This window comes from Peromyscus californicus, unplaced genomic scaffold, assembly GCF_007827085.1.
Source record: "Peromyscus californicus insignis strain IS unplaced genomic scaffold, ASM782708v3 Scaffold_17__1_contigs__length_78620276, whole genome shotgun sequence".
In the NCBI taxonomy this organism is placed as follows: Eukaryota; Metazoa; Chordata; class Mammalia; order Rodentia; family Cricetidae; genus Peromyscus; species Peromyscus californicus.
The window spans coordinates 67,142,417-67,164,844 of record NW_026294469.1 but is presented as its reverse complement, the minus strand read 5'-3'; the positions used below and the strand labels follow the sequence as shown (position 1 = coordinate 67,164,844).

Genomic DNA, 22,428 nt, shown 5'->3' with positions numbered 1-22,428 from the left:
TGTTCTAACATTAACACCTTACACACTTCACCTTACACACTGAGGGAAAGCCAGGCAGTCTGCCAAATTTGTCACTAAGATCCTGGCCTGCTTGTCAAATTCTAGGACTGTCTTGCTTTACCTAAAATTTTCCTCCATTCTCCACTTTGAAACCCCTTATCAGAACAATGGGCATTTGATGACTTCTTAGAGCAAACTATGTTTTAATATATCAGAGGGGAAGGGGGGCACAGAGGGAGACTTTGTTAGGGATGCTGCCTTGGGAAGTGGTAAGAAGTATGTGAATTTGACCATGGAGAGGATGCTAATTTATCAAGGGAAATAGCAATTTATGAGATGTTCTGGGATAATTTTTTTATTGTCAAAAAGAGATATTCAGATTTTTTTGAGGATTAAAAACTTACTAGATATTTTCACAGCTCTTACTAATCCATGCAGACATTTCTCTCAGTTTGTTGAATGAAACATTGTATGAAGACTGTGGAAGGATTAATAATGTTTTAAGGACAAAGTCCAGTGACTTTCCTAATATCAGCAATTCTTGAATATCTCTGTGTCTGCTCTTATAGTTTTTCTTTTCTTTTTTTTTAGATACTCTCTGATTATAATTCATTTTGGCTTTGGAGAAACAGAGGCAGGAAAGAACTAAGAGCCAAGAGCCAGAGTTCCTGCCTTTCACTTCATTTAGCATATCTTTGGGCATATCAAAGACAATTTCATCTTTTTTCATTGTAGAGCATCTTCTTAGATTTAATTGGGGCAAAATATTTAGTGGATTTGAAATATAAAATATTCAGTAAAGGATATTTCCTCTTTCACAAGAGGTATCTCTAGGGTTTATCTTAGTGTGGCTGGATGTGTCTGGGGAAAGCTGACATGACCTCCTGAAGTTAGAATCACCCTTCTTTTCTAGGAGACTTCTGTAGGGTTGTCATCTCAAGTTATTTCTTTTACTGTGGTAAAAGATGCATAATAGGAAATCTATCCCTTCAGCCATTTTAAATGCAGAAGTCAATTGCATTTAGTACAGTCACATTATTGTGGTACCACCACCACCACCAGCCACCTCTAGAGCCGTTTGGTATTATTAAATTACAATCATAATCATAAGATAGTAGTTCCCCATTCTCTACTTCTCCCAGGCTCTGGTAACTACCATTCCACTTTCTGTCTCTAAGAATGTGAATGTTCTAAGCAACTATCTGGATAGAATCATGGGACAGATTTCATATCTGTGCTTTTGTATCTAGTTTAGTTCACTTTGGAAAATGTCTTCAACTTTGGTCCCTGTAGCACGGGTCAGAATTCCCTTCCTCTTTGAGAGAAAATACTATTATTTGTTACCATACAAAGCATTTTATTTGGGTAGCAATCAGGACCTGGGGCAAGCAAAATGTTCTTTACCACACCATAGCATCTATGTCCGTGTTTTTGGTGTTTTTGGTAACAAGATTTTCTTTATATTGTAAAATGTGTGACTATATGATTTTAAGAGCCTGAATATGGACGGTACTGAAAAGAATCTGCCAGATGATTCCAACCAGAAAAAGTATTTATTCAGAGACATTTATTAGTTAGGAGAACAAGTAAAAATAATAGCCTGCATTAAAAAAAACATTTTGAATGTATTTTAACTCTTCTTCTCTTCTAAGTCTTTGAAGTGACTTAGCAATGTCAACTCAGTGTCACCAGATCACTAACCTTAAAAGAGGCTCTTCACAAAAGGGGCCTGGGAGGTCAGAGAAATCTGTGAGTGTTGCCGCCAGCGGCAGTCGTCCCAGAGCCTCTGGATGCACAACCATTTAGAATTCTCTAAGGAATCTCACTCCTTCAAAGAAGTCTTTCTTTCCCAAGGACGTCTGGATTCAGAATCATGTTTAGTTGTTATTTTTGTAATACTTAGAAATGTTCATATTAAAACAAGATAAAATGTTTCAGAAGGTGACAGAGATGGGAGCATCTGAGAGTGCAGAATCTGAGTTCCTTCCGAGTTGAACTGAGAGAATTGTGATCCATAGACCCAAAATAAAAAATTGCCTCAATTTTCCCATTTTCAGGACAAAAGCATTTACACTCACAGTCAGAGAATTCATTTGCTATTTTCTTGAGAATTCTTTAGCTACGCTCCTGTTTGTCTACATAAAGAACTCTAAAAAATTGATGCAGTAAATAATTTCAGTATTTGTTGTCTGCTTTTTTTTTGCAGAAAGCATGGTTATGTTATTTGAATAAATTTATTTAAATAAAATGCTGTTTTAAGAAAGATCTTTCCTAACCCTTTGCTCCCTAAAGGAAGACATGCATGAAGGCAGTGAAGGCCTTTGTTAGCAGCAGGTTCACTGCAGAACACTGGTTATTACCCATAGATCCCAAAGTGGGAACATGGTAAAGATGGGAAGGAGATCGAAAGGTGGAAGAAATCATCAAAGTTAAGGGTAAAACACACAGATCCTTGGAGAAAGATGCGTTTTCAAAAGACCAAAGAGCGATAAAAATCAACAACAACAACAAAATTAGTGCCCTATTTCGGTGTCTTTTCATGTCTTTCTATTTTCCTCTTTGTTGTTGATCTTCATCTCCCCAAATTCCCATAGCATGCACCTCTAGTTCGATTTTATGTAAGCAATGTGGGTATTATCTATGAGGGAATAGAATGCGTCCAGCAACTAAATTTTAGGAAGGAGAAAATTCCTGCAATGGAATAGAGTGAATGAATGGTAGTCGATAAAGACCACAGAGGAGGAAAAGACACCAACAAGGAAAATCAAACATGAATAGATCATGATCCATCCAAGATTTAAGAATAATCTCCAAGACCTGTGCTTGTAGACAGTGAACATGTGGGATCTTAGCTCAAGCAGCCAAATTAATATAGTCAGGGAACTTGGAGGTTTCTAATAGCCAGTGTTACTTAATGAATAAATGAGGGTATAACTTGGAACTTAGAGGACATAATCAGATAAAAAATAAATGATACTGATATACCAGATGAAGTCACACATAATAGAGCTAGAAAGAACTTGATCTTGGTAGTTAACAAGTAGCTCATTTAGAGTTTAGGAAAAAAGTGTCTTTCAGTCCTGTATGAAGCAGTTCACCTGGTCTGAGACCAGTGGCTACCTGCACTGGGCTCATCTGATAGGAAAGTTTGTATGACACAAATACTATCAAGAAATTAATATCAAGTCCTTTCTTGCATTTATAGTTATCCAGACCTTTGTTGCTCAGAAACTGAGTTTCATCATTCCTCAATCCTAGGCTTCTGGATTCTGTTAAGAGGAAAAGTTGTTTAGCAGGCGGAATGTTTCAGGCAACCACTAATTCATCATACTGAGGCAGAATTTTAAACTTATCTAATTCAGGTTTGATCTTGACTCATAAATGAGTCTATGAAGGAACCTGTTATAACCCTATGTCACAGCCTTGAGCCTTGAGACAGGACATGAAGCCATTTGGAATATACTCAACCATGAAACCTGCTTAGGGCATTTGACATGTTATTGTGTCCTTTTATTACAATATTTAGAAAGCAATATTAAACTAATTTAAACAAATAGAAGGGAATGTTGAGATCTATACTAATTCTGGGGCTGCATCCAGAGATTCACAGATCAGCTGGTTTAAATCACAGAAATTTGTCTTCCGAGACTAGAGACTAGATATCTAAAGTTAGCTGTTTTTCCAGTTTTGTTCCCAAGGCCTCATTATTTTGTGTGCAGATGGCCACCTTTGTTCTGTGTCTTCAAATGACCTTTCCTTCTGAGTATATCTATCCTTGGTATCTCCTCTGTATGCAGAAAAATATTTTATACTAGAATACCAAGCATATTAGATCAATACCTACCTTAGTGGCCTCCTTTGAACTTAGACACTCTTTTCAAGGTATGCCTCCTTCAAGTACAGGAATTTTGGTATAGCATAACTTAGCCCATAATAGGGTTGTCTGATCAAACTATGTAACTAGTAGAGATGATACTAGACTGGAAAATTGATAACTCAAACATGGTTAAGATTCCCTTCCTCTAAATGTCATCTTTGTTCCTCTTATTATGTGTTGTGTTCCACAACCACTCATGTAGGAGGAGGCCATCGATTTCCAGCAGTTCGACCCCAAAATACTTAGTACACGATTAAAGAGGAAAATGATTGCCTTCCCTAGCAGCTTGAGTTTGAAACTCCCATGGGTAAGCCTCTGACTCTGCTATTTGGAATCAGATAGTCTCCAATGGATCAACCATCAGTGGAAATAGGACACTGTGATTGATTCAAGTTCAGTAAGTGCTCCCTACCAGACCAGTTAGTAACTACAGCCAAGGAGTCAGGGTTTTATCAATATGTCAGCCCATTTCTAAAACACACTTGAGAATTCTTGGCTTAGGAATAAGGGTCTTCCCCAAGGAGCACGCCAGGGAAGATGTAGCCCATATATTCAATGTGTCGTGGGGGACCAAAGGTGGGCAAATGAGAAGAAAATTCCAGTGTAATGTAATAAAGGCTCTAAAATAGTGGTCTAATCTGATTCTCAGCAGGAAACATCCAGTCATAGCGCAGCATTGGGTGGCTACATCAGAATCTTGGGGCAATCAGTAAAGGTTCATACAGATAGTGACCTTAAAGACAAATCCCAAGAAGGTGAATTTAGCCAATGGAAGTAAAGCATGGGGGAAACATGCACATTCATCAATAGGAACTTTAGGGAAACTGCAAGAATTTCAGCACAGTGAAACAAAATATAAAAATTGAGGCCAGAGAGCTCACATCCTCAAAATAGGCAGTTTGGAAGGCCCACAGTAGATCAAGAGTGAGCATGTAATTTTGGCTCTTTTCCCAATTAAACAACAAAGCTCATAATTTCCATTAAGATGAAGATATGAAGCAGGAGGGATGGAAATTTGGGGTTGGTTTTCTGAGAAAGCTTACAATTCCCATGTGCTGAGTAGAGCCACATGAGTCTGGCCATGATACTGACTATGATTCTGGACTGGAAACATCTCCACTTGAATTCTACTTAGCCACTTACTTGACATGAAAGGATGTGCATCAGTGAACTTTTAGGACCATGCCAGTTTGGCTAGTTTCTCTTTATCTTTCTGGTCAACAAGTATGTGTCTTGAGTACTGAGTATCAGCTCCATCTGGTCTCTGTACTGACCTGAGGTTGGAATCCAAAAATCCTTGTTTGGCACAGGCCTAGTCCATGGAAAACTGCAGACTACTCTACATAGCTTAAATATGAACAATTGATATCAATGTGATGTCACCACAGTGAGACTGACATCTAAGAGATGGAGACAGTTCTGATGTAAGCACTCCAAGAAAGAAGCATTTTCATTGTGAGTTTCCAATGGATTGAAAGGATGATTGTGACTACCATAGGCAAAGACAAGGAGGAAGAGTGGCCCTGGAGAAGGGAGTTGGGTACCAACCTGAGGGAGTCTGAGCAAGAAAGTAAAGGGGAGGAAAAGACAATGTTATTCGAGACAAAGGCACTAAGGCTGCAAAGGCCAACTTTCCTTCTCATACCACTGCACCTTATCTTCTTTTAAATAGTCTACATTTTTAACCCACTTTTGAGACTTTCTATGTCTCCTGTTATCATTCGACCTTTTCTCTAAATTCTAAACCTACATAGAAGGTCTCCCCCACTGTCAACTACTGCCTTTCTCAAAGAAACTCAACAGGAGGCAACTGGAAAATAATTACTGCTTTCTCCATGTCAAACAAAGCCTCTGCCAACCCATCAAGACTAATATTGTTTGGGGAAGTATGTGAGAAGAACCATCTCTACCATCTTGCCCATCATCACAGACCATCATGACCAGCAGGCCTATTTGCCAAGCACTCTGTACTGAGGCTTTGAAACTTTCCAATGTCTATGAGAGGTGAGGTCTGTATTATTATCTCCACTTCTCTAAAAGTGAGGGAAAATAGAGCTTACAAAGATGGAGTGGCCTATATGAGATTCATAGATAGTTAGGGAAAGAGCTGGGAATCTGATTACAGACAGTGCACGTTACTGTGTGCATAACATCACAGTAGGGGCTCCGAAACACAACAGATGTCAGCTGTGATTATGTAGACTACCCAAAACTTTGCCAATTGGTGTGGGATCCTCCTACGGTTATTCTCATCATTTGTTTGGTAGACATAGCCTAAATATTAGAAGGTTTGGGAATAGGTTTTTACTCTAAAGAAAATAGACATTATTTCTAAATAAAAGAGGAGGAAGTATTTCAAGTATGAAATTTTCATGGACCAAGTAGATACATGAGGCAAGATGAAGTGAAGGGAGGCTAGAAGGCCTGAGAAGAAGCAGATTTGCTTGATTCCAACCTTGACCTCAACCAGTAGACAAACCACAGCTTCCATGCACCGCAACTCCTGTTTGTAAAGTGATGCTACTTTAAAAACATATCAGATTCTTAGCAGAGTGCCAGGCAGAGAGTTCATATTGGATGTAAGTTGCTATATTATTTAATTACCTTTTGTTGATGGAGTGAAATCCTAACCCACTTCTGAGGCACAGAGTGACTACACCATTCCCCAGAAACTTCACCCACCAGACAGTTTATCCTGTTGACCCTTTTTCAACACAGTGCACACATTTCATTGAAGAGCCACATTACACCCCTTCTTTGATGGATGCTGTACAATGTCTTGTCTCTTACCTAGAACAAAAGAAAAGGAAAAACTCCTTTTTTTGTTGTTCTTCATGTTAAATACACTTGAGAAAACCATAATGAGAAATCTTTATTTCTGATGATGAATGAATGGGTAGCTGAGGAAGAAATGGGTTCTCTCCACCCCCAACCTTGGTTCTCAGTGGAGGTATGCATTTATATGTGTCTGCATGTGTTGATGGAAAGTATATATCCCTTGCTCCCTTGGTGGGGTCTCCATGAGCAGCCTCTACTAGGACTTCTGAGATTGTGACAAAGCAACTTTCTTTCTCATCGACCAATGGAAGTGGGATATATCCTCTCCTAGCTATCTTAAGAGGACAGCTACCATTGAGGACCAGAGACAGGTCAGTCACCTTGGACAGTGCCCTAAAGCTGAGACCCCCCTGCAAGGCTCCAGACCATTCTGCATTGCAGTTGGTCTCACAGGGAAAATAGGGCCTTGCTTAACCTCCTTTGATGAGAAGTGTAATATAAACACAAACTGCTGTTCCATCCACTTCAGAGAAGCCACTTCAATCCACTCAGGCACCTTTGGCTTTATTCTCACCAAGTCCAATCCTCCTTTAAAAACTTTAATAAGAGCATGTTTTCATCTGTTCTCAAGGGACTAATTTATTTATTTAAAGTAATAATAAAGTTTTAGCATAATCCCTTACTCCCAAGAAGTAAGAAGACTCTTTGAACAATTTGTTTTTCCCATCATTGAAGTATGAAGGAGACCAAGAGGCTGCTGTGGGGGGTCTCAGAGCCAACTGTCATGGCAACAGCTGGATTTTCTAGGCTGCCTGGCCATCAGCCTCTGGGAGCAAAGCATTAGAAAGTAGAATCACAGTTTTATTCTTTCTGTCACTTGGCTACAAGTTTCCCCTTTTCAAGAACCCATGGATAAGTTAGAATGAGGCCCCAGCTCAGCTGGGATTAAAAATAGCAACTGTGACTCAGTCGACTTGGGCTTCAGAGTGGAGACCTATAAGAGGCATGGTGGACCAGATGGTGGGTAATTACTCTGCATTTTTCTTCATGCTATGGAGTCACAGGGTGGAGGGAGTCTATAAAAGCTGGTGAATAAGCCCTGCTTTAAGGAACAGGAAGAGTTCAGAAATCTTAGTCTTTAATGGTTGTTGGGGGACAGAACCACTTTCACTAGGGAAACTAATGTTATTTATCTGCTGGCCACTATCTTAAATAGTTTAAATAAATCATTTCATTTTACACTTATGTGAAGAACACATTCCATTTTTCCCATATTTTGCATAAGTAGAATGAAGTCTACATAAATTAGATAACTTAAGATTATAGAGCTGCTAAAGGGTCATTGGCTGCAGAACCCATTTGAATCCACTGTGACTCTCAGGCTAGATTGATTGGTGTAGGATGATGAAGGTGGTTATGTCAATTAAGAATAATTTGATGTCGGTTAATTAAGTAGTCCAACCTACTTAAGCAAGTGAATGTTTTCTTTTCTCTCCTAAGAAGAATCCAGAGATGGGCAGCAGGGGTTATGTCCTCAGCAACTCAGAGAAGCAGGAGAGTTCCTTCATCTTTTTCCTCAAGCCTATCACCCTTTAAAAAGAAGGCCAACCATCTCCAGAGGTCACATCTGTTTTCAAGGCAGGAAGAAAAGGTTTAATGGCAGTACTATCTGTTACCTTCTAGTAGAGGAAAAGTGCTTTTCAGAACCAGCCTATAGATATAGCCTCTCACTGGTGAAGAAGTAGTCATTCACCCTTCCTGCCACCAGCTGGAAGAAAGACTAAAAAAAGCAAGAATGTATCTTTGCATGCTCTAGAGTGAAAGGGCAGTTTGGCTCACAGCTAATGTGTAAGATAAGCATTACTTGCTCGCAGAGAATGGAAAGATCCTTAGGAGGCAAGCATAAAAGGGATATCTTATAACAGACTGCCACTGACTGAATAACACAAGAACAGATATTTATTTCTCACATATGGGAAGTCTAAGATGAAGGTACTAGCATTTGTTCCAATGATAAGTTTCTTGCATCTTCCTATAGCAGCAGAGGCAAGAGGTGTAGCTCCCTCCACCCCACCCCCACCCCCCAGCAGTCCCTTCCCCTGTTAGATAAAAGCCTCCATGGCCTGATTACCTCTTAAAGGCTCCACCCCTTTTACCATCACATTGAAAGCATCTGAACTTGGGAGGCAACACATTCTAAGCAAACACAGTCAAGCTTGCCAAAGTCTGGATCCTAGGGTTGTTAGTAGTGGGGGATGCAACAGAAGCCAACTAAGCTTGGATTCGAGCAGGATGTAAGTGCCAATCCAGAGAGCTACCCTTCCTCTGCCCAGGCTTACACTGTTGCTTCCACTCTTCTGTCAGCCATACTTTTTGGCCCCTGTCTTATAATGGGATGCATATTCTAGTTACTATAATTGGCTAAACCTCAAAGAATTTGTTCCATGCCTTAGGGCTGCATGCCATGGCAGAAAAGGGGGTTCTAGGCTCATGTATGAGTTTTGTGTCCCATTTAAAATAGATTGTGTCACTTTAAGTAGATAATAGAAGAATTCTTCCTTTTCTCTTTCCATTTTCTCATTAAGAATGTCTTTTCTATAAGACAAAAGAGAATCTGTCATTGATTAAAGGGATTAACAATAAGAACAATGAAAATGAGGATCATGTTAGTGACAGAATATGGGGAGATTTATTATTATTACAACATTTTTCTTTAAACTTAAATTGTATTTTGGTCAACAAGAAAAAATACTTCAGGTCATTGAAAAAGAATATATGAGTCAATTATCATAACAGTGGGCAAATCTTAATAAATGTAATTGTTAGAAAATTTCTGGAGATGGAGCCATTTTCAATAGGCTAGGGGTATATCTGTGTTGTTGGCTGGCCTGTAATATAAGGATTCCCTCTTTCTACAGGTGGAAATTCTAATGGACCCATTAGAATCAGGTGGAGACTTTCTGGTTGCTAGGTTCTTCTGATTTTTGTAAAGGAATTTTAGATGCTTGATGACATCTAGATCATACTCAGATCCTTTCCACCAAGTCAGAACACAGGTCTTTAGTATCCTTTTTAAAGAGAGATTTCTGCCGGGCGGTGGTGGCGCACGCCTTTAATCCCAGCACTCGGGAGGCAGAGCCAGGCGGATCTCTGTGAGTTCGAGGCCAGCCTGGACTACCAAGTGAGTTCCAGGAAAGGCGCAAAGCTACACAGAGAAACCCTGTCTCGAAAAATCAAAAAAAAAAAAAAAGAGAGAGATTTCTTCATGAAGGTCTCTAGGCCTGACTTCTCTCCTCTCAAAGTGGCAGTGGGAGAGATGAATTTTTCTATCTTAAAGACTAGCAAAGAATCCAAAGTATCTCTCTGAGGGTCTTCTCTCAAACTTGTTTATGAGATAAGATTGTCCTTTGTCTTCATATGGCACTGATGTAAATGTTACTCTAAACCTTTTGACCTAAGCAAACTGGTTACATACAGCACACTGTAAGTTCAGAAGCTTGCTAGATGCTTTACCCCTGGGGAGCCATCCCAATGGTCGTAGCCAAAGTTCCTGCTCTTGGGCCTGAATGTACCAAATCTTGAGCTCCAGTACTGTCCTGTGCCTCTCTATGGTCACACAGCCCTTGACTATGCAACCCAGTCCATCTTTCCAGGGATCCCCAAGACCTTTTCTAGCACACATCTGCCCAATGGCTGCAAGAAGCCATTAGAATCTACTGCACAGGACCCTCTCCTACTTTTAGAAAGACTCAGTTCAATATGGCAATTTCATCTGTCCCTACTTCTGCATCACAAGGCTGTAGTCTTTTCAGAAAGGACAGGGAACACAATTCAGTGGGAAACATTCGGTTACATTTCTGGGAGCCACATGTCCATTCACATACTACTTCTAGCCAATGCCTGTGCAGCACTCAGGTACACATGGATAGAAGCCCAATCCTGCCTTACAGGGAGACTGAAGTCAGAAATTGACAGCTAAAGAGTTAAATGTATAAGGAGAAAAAAATGTAGAATAGTGGATCTGAAAGTCAAGTCAAAAATTGGTTCCATAAACAAAGGGTTTTTCTTTAAGCCTCTTTCTGTGCTTGGGACCTTTCCTTTTCTGGTATGTCAGGTGAGCTAAGTGAGTTCTTCCAAGTCGACTTATGTCTTCCAGGAAATTTTCTGGCACTTAGAATGCCATTAACTAAAGTTCCATCTTTCCTCAAGCACAGAGGTGTTCTCGGAACACTATTCAGTCAGCTTCCTGAAATGATCTTAGTCTCTTCAATCAAAAGCCTACTCAGAGCTGGGCATGTTGACTCATGCTGTTAATCCTAGAACTCAGGAAACTGAGGCAGGGGAACCAGAAGTTCAAGGCCAACCTAGGTTATGCAGCAACTTCCAGGCCAATGTAGACTACATGAGACTCTATTTCAAAAATAATCCTTTCCCAGTCAGTTCAAGGTCAAGAATCTCCTCTAATCCAGGAAGTTACTACTAAGTTTCTAGGTGGATCACTTTATTCTATGGAGGGAACATGGTTGGCAGCATAAGTCTGCAACTACACTGCTTGAATTCAAATCATAGCTATACATGGGCTTACTCTATGTCTTTGGGTAAGTTAGTATTCCTGTGCTTCAGTTTCCTTATATATAAAATGAAGTCAGTAATGAACTATATCTCAAGCATTCAATGAATTCATTTGTGTATAGCTTGGAGTTGAGGGTAATAAGTTCTCTTCAAGGTAATCATCATTTTTAATATTACTTGTCAGCTGATTCTACTCATAAAAAATTAATCACTAGATCCTCCTGTATTTCTGTGGTTTCTGTTCTTGTTCCTCTTTCCTTGTTTCATGAGGTCTATATTAGGGTTCTTTGGCTGCCATAAAATTTACCACAAACTTAGTGGCTGGAACACAAAAAGGTTATTATCTTATAAGTCAAAAGTCCAGCATGGCTCTCACTGGGCCATAATCAAGGTTTTAGCAGAGCTGTGTCTCTTTCTAGAGGCTCATGGGAGAGTCCATTTTTGTTCTTATCTAGCTTCTAATGGCTGCTTACATTTCCAGAGACACTGGCACTGTCCTAGCTAGTCATTCTTTAGATGTTCTCTGATCACAGATAGAAAATGGCCTACAATTTTAAGCCTTTTGGTTCAGTTGTGTCTGCCTAGATAATTTAATTCAAGAAAATGTTTCTATTCTGAGACTATGTTGAAGCATGAACAACATAACGTATTCCCAGTTTATGAAGTTGATCTCAGAGGATTCATTATTCTGCCTATGTCTACAAGGTTCTTAAATGCAGATCTCCCTCATAACTTTTCTTCATGAGCCTGGCATGAAAAAGTTTCTCAAAGGGTATGGGTGAATGTAATCCAGTATTTAACATAAAAGACAAAAGGCTTATGTAAAATTTCAAAAAGGTAATTGTTTACTCAAAGACATTTTCTTAACATTATTTATAAAAACTATTGCAATTAACAGTTTACTTTTTTGAGTTAATATCTCAGAAAGAAAAACAATATTCTTATTCCTGGTTTCAATTATGTTAAATTTTTAATAATAACAAAATAAGAAATATTAACAAGAGTGCCAAGGCCCAGTGTATTTTATAGTATTCTGTGCAGTCTCTTTGAAATGCCAGTGAATTTAGTGGCATTACTATCCCAGGTCTGCCAAGTAATGAACTAAAGCACAAGAGAATGAATTACTTCCCCAAAGTCACAGTATAATCCAGAGCCAAAATTTGAAGTAATAAAATCCTGGTATCTTGATGATCAAGCTTATGACTCCAAATATTTTCCTATGTTTTCAGCCAAGATACTTTGACCTTTCCTCTCTCCATATTAACCACTCTCATGATGCCTAAATTACCACCTTCCTTCTGCCATTCATATTTACTCTCCCTATGGCCATAATAAACTAACATTATAAGCATATAATATACACACTAATAGTATGAGAGAGTGGGGATCATATGTGGAGAATGGTTTGCTTGTTAATTATCTGGATTGTAGGCGTACACGAAGAATTAGGTAGCTCATTCAAGACCATCTGTGATACAGGCTTTCCCATTTCCCTGGTCAACTGTCACAGGGTGGTAATGAAAATAATCCTTCAAATAAATAAGCACATGCCTGAAGAGTATTACCAAAGAAGAAATACAGATTTCTTTGAGGAGAAGCAAATGATGGATCTAGAAGTCTTTCCTATAATGTCTTAAAAACTTATCTAAAGGATTTGAACGAAGAGTGCATTGCAACAGTGAAAACACCGACCGATGAGAGCTTGAACCAGTGTTGAAACTAAGAGGAGAACATCAACTAGGTCGTGTCTGTAACATGTCTCAACCCACTGTCCTAATTACCGGCTGTTACACAGGCCATTTAGAAATGTGGAACGATTAACCAATTTGGACTCCAGCTTTCAAGATTTGTTTGGCAAAGCAGACTACCCTAGGCTAGCACCATAGGACACACCCCATATGATAGAACTCTAGAGACTATATTTAAATACATTTCAGGTTGTTACTTTAAAAACTCTGTTACACGTACAATATAATTGACTTAGTCACAGGTTTTTGAAAAGCACCTCCCTGGTAGCCTGCTCCAGGCTAGATGTTATGGGAGATGCAACTAAGCTGCTTAGGTGACACTTGAGAGATGTGCCCAGGAATGCACAAAAGAATACTGTGATTCATAATATAATCAAGTGTCAGGCTATGTGATAAGGCTTCCAGTGCTGGCTCAAAAGGAAACCATGAGAAGACTAGGCAGGCTCACTTTCTATACACTAATGTTTCTTCTGTTTAAATGCTTACATGAGATTTTTGCTTTGCTTCTGGCCAAATGTTTTCTTCTTTTTGTACTTGGAGATTATGAGAAATATGGGACCTTGTGTTTCTACTCTAATGAATTTCCTATTACTTAGACTTGTTGCACCCTAGACTCCTGGCATAAGAGTGAGGTCATGGTACTAAAGAACTTAAGCAAAACCTAAGGGCTCATCTTTTTGCAGGGTTGTAGAGGGGAGTCCTATAATGTTAGATATTTGACAGATCCTTCTCTTAAGATCAGAAGTCTCCTAATATAATCTCGCATGACTAATATGTCTTTGTAGAGGGTGGACCACCCCCACAAGGGAAGCTCTTGCTGCATGGATTATGTAACTCTTTGCCTGGATGAATAAATTGACTTCTCTATTATTTAGGGGCCAAGTGTGGAAAGGGAGAAAAGACCACAAAGGGACATGGTGGGGGGGGGAGGGGGAGGTGTCACCAGCCCTGTCTCTAGTTCATAATCTCTTGAAGAATTTTATGAAGAAAGGACAACCCTCTTTGCTTCAGAGACAAATGAAGTCAAGCTATAATTAAGCAATAGGTTTGATATGACTCACTGAATCAAGTTTCCTTTGACTTAGTAAGTCGAGTTTTGTAAATGCCACTTAGCCTTATTGCCCTCCAAGGGTGTCTGTACCTCTTGATTCATTCCTAAGTATTCTTTACTTTCCACCCAACCCACTGCCAGAACCACAAGTATCTGTCAATGTCACAGTACCTTCAGGTAAGAAAACACAACTGCTTCTAATCTACAAACAAATGGGCTCTTGGACAATATCATCATTTTAACCAATGTATCACTTAAGCGTCCTCTCTGTATTTGAAATACAAATCAAGTTTCCCACTCTGAATTTTCCTTGGGAACCAATTTCTATTTATACTGCCTATTGGAAAACTCTATGTATGCACAGGTCACCTGTATCTAGAACCAATTTTTTTCTAATAGAATAAATCATGTGTATAACAATTCCTGGTCATTTACCTTTGTCTCTTGATTTTCAAAATTTACTTTTTTTTTTTTAATCCAATGCCTCATTTAATTCTCCTAATACCCAGTGACATGAAAGAATCAAGTGTTGCTGAGGCATATTGCATTATAACAAATTAGGTATAAAAGTTGATATTGAAAAGTATAATTATTAAGCAATTAATTAGACAAATTAATGATATCATGATTTTTATGCATGTATCTAACATACATTGGTCATTTGTGACTTTTACATTTTATTCATTGGTTTATTCACAGTTTTTCCATGTAGCCCAACTTTACATAGGACTCATGATCCTTCTCCCTTAGCATTTCAGGTAGCTGGGATTATAGACATGGGCTCTCAGGCCAGGCTTCTTCTCATAGTTTATTATTATTTTAATTAAAATATAACTATATTACTTCCTACCTTCCTTTTCATCCCTCTAACCTCTCCTCCTCTCCCACATCCTTCCCCTCCAATCCTTCCCTCTCAAATTCATAGCCTCTTCTTTAATTATTTTTTATTTGACTATGTATATATATACTACATTTATTTGACTATGTATATGTACATATATATACTACATATATATATACTATATATATATGAATCTTCATATACATTAATTTATATTGGATAAACAATTTAGGGAACTTATGCCTGGAAGAGACTAATTCTCCCTCTATCATCAGTCACTAGTTGCGTCTACTTCTTTGTCTAGGAATGAGACGCTAAAAGAGTTACCCCTTTTGTATTAGATTGTCTGCTGGTGTTACTCTTGTTCAGGTTTTGTTTAGGTGTCCATGTTGTTGAGGTATCATGGATGTAGTTTTCCTGATATTTCTAGGAGTCACAACTTCATAACAGACTTCCTGGTCCTCTGGTCCTTATAATCTTTCTGCCTTCTTTTCTGGAAAGTTCCCTGAGACTTTGGTACAGAGGTTGTGTTGTAGATATATTGCTGGGGCTGACCACACTATAATCAGTTCATCTTTGCATTATGACCACTTGTGGCTTTCCCTAGTGGTCTTTTTTCTGTAAAGAGAAGCTTTTTTTGATACAGGATAAGAGCTACAGTTATCTTTAGTTATAAGTAGTTCAAGAATATAGTTAGGAATTATGCTGGCTGAATAAAGTGGCAGAAATAGGTTCTCCTCTACAATCTGTGGCCCCAATAACCCCAGGAAGTTGGATAAGTTTCTAGTACCAGGAATGATTTCCTTCCTGTTGAGTAGACTTTAAGTTAAATTAGACTTATTGGTTATTGCCAAGATATGAGTGCCACTATTACATCTTTAGGGATATGTTGCCATGCTAATCATTGTTATGATTCAGAGGCATTATAGGTGGATAGAATTATTGGTTGTTTTCCTTTCTTTACACTTTTCATAGCATCATCTGGTACTATTATGACTAAACCTCAGAAAGGAGACTTTCAGATTATATCCAGCTTGAATTTTCTGCATCCTGTGTCCAAAGTGTGTGGTATCTTCAACAACAGGGACTTCTCTTCATCCTCTGTGAAGCAACCAAGGGCAATGGCTGTAGCCTATATTGTTTTGGGAGTCACTTGGGATTAACAACTCAAATGAAGGTTTCTCATAAAATCCCCTGGTACTGGGGTTTTTACTATCTAATAAAATCCCTTGGTACTGGGGTTTTATAGTCTATGGCTCTTGGGGGCAACATCGTCGGCCTGTCTCATTGACTTTGCTATTGCTGTGAAGAGACACCATGACCTAGGCAACTTATTTTTAAAAAAACATTTAATTGAAGTCTTATTTTCAATTTCAGAGGGTAAGTCTATGACCATAATGGTAGGGAATGTGTCAGCAGGCAGGCAATCATGGTGTCGGAGTAGTAGCTAAGAGTTTATATCCTGAACCATAGGGTGAAGGCAGAGAGAGTAAACTGGACTTGGCATGGCCCTTTGAAATCTCAACACCCACTCCCAGTGACACATCTCCTCCAACAAAGTCCCATCTCCTAATCCTTCCCAAAACAGTTCCACCAACCAGGGACTAAGCATTCAAATACATGAGCTTTGGGGACCATTCTCATTCAAATCACCACACAACCCAAGTGGCATAGTTGATTTAAGATACACACAGACCGTACACAGGCATGCTTGCATGCACGCGCAATTGCACTCACACAGTTTAGGTAAAAATAATATGATTCCTTGAGGCTTTAGCTAATACTCTTAGTGTTATTTGTCCCTTCACCATCACTTGTATGTTTTTACTGAAAAATCTGGTCTGGCTGTGTAGGCAGACAGAGTTTTTTGTTTTTTGTTTTTTTTTTTTTTTTGAACCCTTCAGAAAGGTCCCTAATCCATTAGGAAAGGTCACTTCTCCTAATTAGGTAAAAATAAAGCCATTGTACCCTTTCAAAAACATGAAGCACAACCAGCTGAAGAATTAAAGAGTGAATTCCTACACATGTCCGCTTCCCCTGGGAATCAAGGGAACTCTGACTCCAAACATCCTCTTTTCCATGTAATAGATAGTTTCATTGACGCCTCTTGGTGAAAAAATAATGTTCTAACATCTGGAACAATGGTCGCAATGCCAGGATCTGGGACAAGTGGATGTGAGCCTAGAAATCGTGTTGTTGGTGGGTGTCTGAGTGAAACCACTCATTGCTGTGAGTGGGAAGTCACAAGTGAGAAGATTGGTGCATCCAGAACCTGGGACTGGTACAGAAAATGCATTAACTCACCTATAAAAATAACATGGGGGTGATATGGGGCTGTTGTCATCAGCAATGCCTCTGGTAACAACAGACACCAAGGCAACTCAATAAGGCCTTCACAACTGTGCACACCACACTACCCTTTGTTCCTTTCTGGTATGTGAAGTAAAGATTGACCAAATGGTAGAAGATTTTGAATAACTGAAAAGTCACCTCAAGAGTAAGACACTAGTCCTTCTGCTCATGAGAGCATGTGAAATCTGCAGATTCTCTAGTTACCCGTGGACATGGGGCAGTATAGGTTCTAGATGGAGAACTTACAGATTTCCCCAAGGTCATACGGCTAGACAAAACCCAGAACACGCCCACTTCCTTTCTCAGCATCTTCGTCATTCAGAGTCAGCACAACATACTCCGCTCACTGCTAACGTCTCTGCCTTAACCACACTCTCCATTTCTCAGGCCGATGAGTAGAAATGTGACCTTGGAATGGTGGCAAAGCATAAATCCTCCTGGGCTTTTCTCTTGCCCGTGCACTGTCTGTTTCTTACCTAATTCTTCATATTTTTAGACAGAGTTCTCGGAAGCCATTAGACACATCATCTCAGGGCCCTTAGGCACGGCCATGCAGTGCTGAGAATTCCTGTCCTGCCTGTGAGAGTCTGGAGGTAGATGATTCTCCTTCTTGAAACACGCACTCAGTGCTTGGCAGTGAGACCAGAGTCACCTTAAGTTTCAGCAGAGTGTTCTGAGCCCCTGGGAGGCCATTGTCTGGGCTTCTACAGACTTCCATGTGGTTAGTAGTATGCATGATAATAGCTGCTTAGTTCTTTTTCTTTAAAGATAGCTTTTAAATTTGTTCTCTTGGCCTCTTGATGAAATAGCTTCATGCATATTAATGACATCTTTTATTTACTGAGCAGGGCCATTAAGCACTTTGGAATACTAGATTCCTCCCAGGGTCTCTGGGAGACAGGCCAACATCTATAGACTTACTGGATACATGGGAAACTGAGGAAACAAAAACAGCTCAGTAACTTCCTAAAAGCAACATGTAAAGTCCCTGAACTACATATACTGTCTGCCGAGCAGATGGGCCTGGTCTTGATTGGGTACTATTATACTAGGCTTCCTGAAGGTTCCTTCGTTCTTACATCAGACTTTCATTGACTACTTGCCATATGTAAAGCACTGGGTATGGCAAAGAGTAGAGAGAATGATGAATTCAAGACTCACAGGGCACAAACAGTATACGGAAAGGCAAAGTGATCATGAAACAGTCAGATCCTGCTAATCTAAGAGAGTGTTCAATCAGGAAAAGCCAGGTTTCTGCTGAAGAATTTGGGGGGTTGCTAGCCCTAAATGCTGCTCATACTTCTTGACTTAGTAACTACACTTCTAGGAGGTCAGCCCATCACTAAAAGTGAGTTACACCACGGACAACTTGGGAAAATGACTATGATACAACATTCAATTGGGGAAAAAAAACCCAATTGACTTCACATTTATGAACCGTATGTGTGTTCTTGTAGGTCTGCATGCATACACTATGGGTACAGATAATAAGGTGGGAATAGATAGATGATAGATAGGTATGATAAATATGGTAGATAGATGATTGATAGATAAATAAGTAGATGATAGATAGATAGATAGGCAGACAGATAGATAGATAGTTGATAGGCAGTGTGACTGTTTAAATGAGAGTGGCCCCCAATAGGCTCGTATATTTGTATGCTTAGTCACCAGTTGATAATCTGCTTAAAAGGACTAGGAGGTGTGGTCTTGTTTGAGGAAGTATGTCATTGGGAGTGGATTTTGAGGTTTCAAAAGCCCATGCCAGGCCAAGTCTCTTGCTCTGCCTGCCTGTCTACCTGCCTCTGATCAGGATATAGCTCTCAGCTACTTCTCTAGCACCATACCATGCCTGCCATGCATAACTCCATGCTCCCTGCCATGATAAGAATGGACTAACCCTCTGAAACTGTAAGCAAGCCTTCAATTAAGTGCTTTCTTTTCTAAAAGTTGCCTTTATCATGGTGTCTCTTTGCTGGAATAGAAAATTGAGTAAGAAAAGCAGATATTGAAGAAATAACTAAGGAAATGGAGTTTCAGGCAGAATACATTTGAAAATGGCGATATGGAGAGGAACGGAAAGGAGCATATTCTTTAATTTCACACTGTATTTTAAGATTTTGATTAACAGTGTTTTTTTTTATATTTTCGTATTTTAAAAGTAATTGAAAGTAAATACCAGAATGAATTTTTTTCTATCTCAAGGACTTTATAGTCCAATAGAAAAGACGAGACATATGTTGTCAGAAAGAACAAATAAAATAAAATACAGAATGAAATAAAGTTCACAAGGAATATTTTATTGAAAAAAGTTTATGTAAAATAAAGAGGCTACATGGTGAAAGAGTACCCATAAGAAATATGATGAAAGTATACCCATCAGAAATATTGACAAAGATGTCATCCATTTCTATGGGTTCCCAATGGCTAGTGAGGTGTCTGTCTGGGTTCTGAGGAAGTTGGATGCATGTCAGGTATCAGAGCCCAGCCCATTTATCAAATAGTCCTTGAAGGGAAGAGTGAGGGTTGAGAAACAATAGATATGAAAAAATATAGACATAATCAAAGAAAAAGACAGAGACACAGGATAGCTTCGTGAGAACTCTAGGTCAATACTACAGTCACCTCAAGTTTACTCCTAGTGGGATTTTTATACACTAGCAAGGGGAGAGGCAAAAGGCCTCCCCTTTCAAGGTCAAGGTACAAACAAGTGTAGACCCTTCCTTAATTTTCAAAACTCCTGATAATCATGCCATATGGCAAAGCATCTTGTAGTTAGGGCTTGAAGTGTAAGACACATGGTAACCATGTCTTTAGCCAAAACATCCTATTATGCAGCCTTGCAGGGCAATGAAAACTCAGACTCTGAGCCTGAGTCAAGATGGAATAAGGCCTCACTATGGAGTCTCTGTGGACCCCCACAGTCATGTAGAAACTTTAAGCTGCTCCTAGACTCCTCAGGTGGGAAAATGTCAAATCAGCCCTTTGTGAGTTCTAACCTTACGACCACTACCTAGCAGATATGTAAGGACTGATAAGAGAGCCAAGTTTGGATAGCTTCCTGGTTGATTTTCACTGAAACATTGAGTTTTTCCTAGTATACATCATGATTTAGTCATATAGAACATAAGAGAAACTAACTTTGTGCCATACTGTTTGTATGCAGACAGAACCTACAGAACCTGTAGACAAGGATGCAGGCCTGGTTGATGCACATCTCATGCTGGCTAGGTTTCTGCTATTGAGGAAAAACATACCTGTCTGGCCAGAAAAGTACAAGTTCTGAGGCAAGAAACACTTGTGAAAGGAGGAATGGACCCAGAAGAAGCTTCATTCTAGCTTGCAAGTAGACTGTCTTCTTCAATGGGGAGGAAACACTTTTGCTAAATATGAAAAGATGGTATTTTGATCATTAAAAATGTGGGAAGGGCATTCTTAGAAGGAGTGCAGGGCTAATTCATATCAAATGGCAGCATGTATTTCAGTAGGCCTTATTCTGCTGAGTTGCTCTGAGATCCTCAAGTGAGTACTCACAATCCAGTGACAGGTCTCATTCTTATCTACTTCACAGTTAAAAGTGTGGCACCAAAAAGTTAAGTAGTTGTCCTTTGGTCTCAAAGGAAGTGGTAACAGTGGGATCCAAACACAGGGAGGTGAGCTCCAGACTTGATCACTTACCTTCTCACAACCTAAAGGAAGAAGACAAGCAGTAGGCTACAGGTAAGGGGAGGTGTGGAGTGCCAGCAGTGCACAGGACAGAAATACCCTTAGGATGCCTGAAATCCAGATGAGATCCCTGGAAGGTAAACAGCGCAACATCTCGACAATGCTCAGATGTTGAGTGAAGGCCCGGCTACTGAACCAGGTGAAAACAGAAGCCATAAGGTACACTTTTGACGAAGGCATGGCGTCCATTGCATGCTGTCTTAGGAAACTACTCAGAGTGAGGGCAGGAAGCTCAACTTTGAAGGGTGAGATATGAATTAAAGCAGAACATGGAAGCAGAAATGGAAGGCTCTTTACAGGTGGAAAGCCACCTTCCAATTGTTCCAGCTCACTTGCAGTCATGGCTCTCGTGGCGGGGGTGCATGGCAAAGACAAAAAGAGCAGTGCCAGCAGTGGTTTTCATCTCAGAGCAGCCCCTCGCCACTTCTTTCAGCCCTAGCTCTGCTGACAGACTCATGGGTTTTCAAAAATAATATCACCCCATTACTCAAGTCAGGAAACCTGCTCCAGCATCCTCTTGCCACCACCTTGGAAACTAGGGACTTAATGCTTTTGCTGGTTTTCCATGCCTAAGGCAATGTTTCAGAACAGCCTAGCTATGGCAAAGCCAAAAGCAACCAGCCCATCACTGTTCTTTCCTGCTCCAGGTCTCAACAGAGACTGGAGACAACTCTTGGGTATTTGGAAGTTGACACCCAGGAACCACGCCCCATTTGCTAGTCTCCATTTGTAATTTCCTCATACAGCAAATGGCAGACACTGTAGCTAGGTACTCTCTTTATGGCTTACTTTCATCTTCAAATGTTCCCGTGCTACATTTTCTTGTAACGTATGCACCTCAAATGTTGTAAAATCTGCTGTAAAAGTCAATATAAATGCAATAATGTCACGTCAGTCAAAGGCAGTGGAGCAGTCCTTCTGAGCAAACAATTGGGAAACTAGAGGGAAAACTCAATTGCTTCATGTTGCAAATTGATTAAAGATATGAATCAGAAAATAAAAGGGCTTTTGGAGTTTAGGTTATTACTAACTGCTTTGCTTTATGGAGCAATTACTTTGATTCTATCTCAAGTCCAGTAAAGTGACTGCCAGCATATGGTGAGATGATGCCCTGCGTCTTCCTTATTAATGTGACCTACTCACAATGAAAGAAGCTGGATGGAGGCATGCATGTATCTTAGCTATGTTAATTCAGTTCTGAAACAAGTCCTATATAAAACTGTAAAGAAACAACCGATAGTTCTAACTTTACTTCCATATTATCCGAAATCATCATCATCTCATCAAACAAGAGAACTAGTCCTATTGTCAAAGAATGCCATGCTCAATAGTTACCTGCTCCATCAGATTTGTAGAGAAGGCTGGGGTATTGTTCACATTGGCTATTCATGCTACTACCAAGGGTGGCCCATTGAGATAAGTACTTGAATGTCATCCTTGTCTGATGTCTCAGCATCTGAAAGCCCAAAATTAGATAGTCATT

At 39.6% G+C, this 22,428-nt stretch overlaps 1 long non-coding RNA gene across 27 annotated transcripts in view; it reads right to left on the bottom strand.

Annotated features, from left to right (window-relative positions):
* Positions 1 to 22,428, bottom strand: part of LOC128113003 (uncharacterized) — a 202,537-nt gene that overhangs the window by 76,798 nt on the left and 103,311 nt on the right. For 14 of the 27 annotated variants that reach the window (XR_008219274.1, XR_008219270.1, XR_008219273.1 and 11 more), the window contains one exon: positions 20,394 to 22,401. The exons of 3 other annotated variants lie outside the window; for them this stretch is intronic. This is a non-coding gene — a long non-coding RNA (uncharacterized LOC128113003). Of the gene's footprint in view, positions 1 to 20,392; positions 22,402 to 22,428 lie in introns of those variants that run through there. 10 more of the 27 variants (XR_008219281.1, XR_008219283.1, XR_008219287.1 and 7 more) reach the window with 5 other exon arrangements.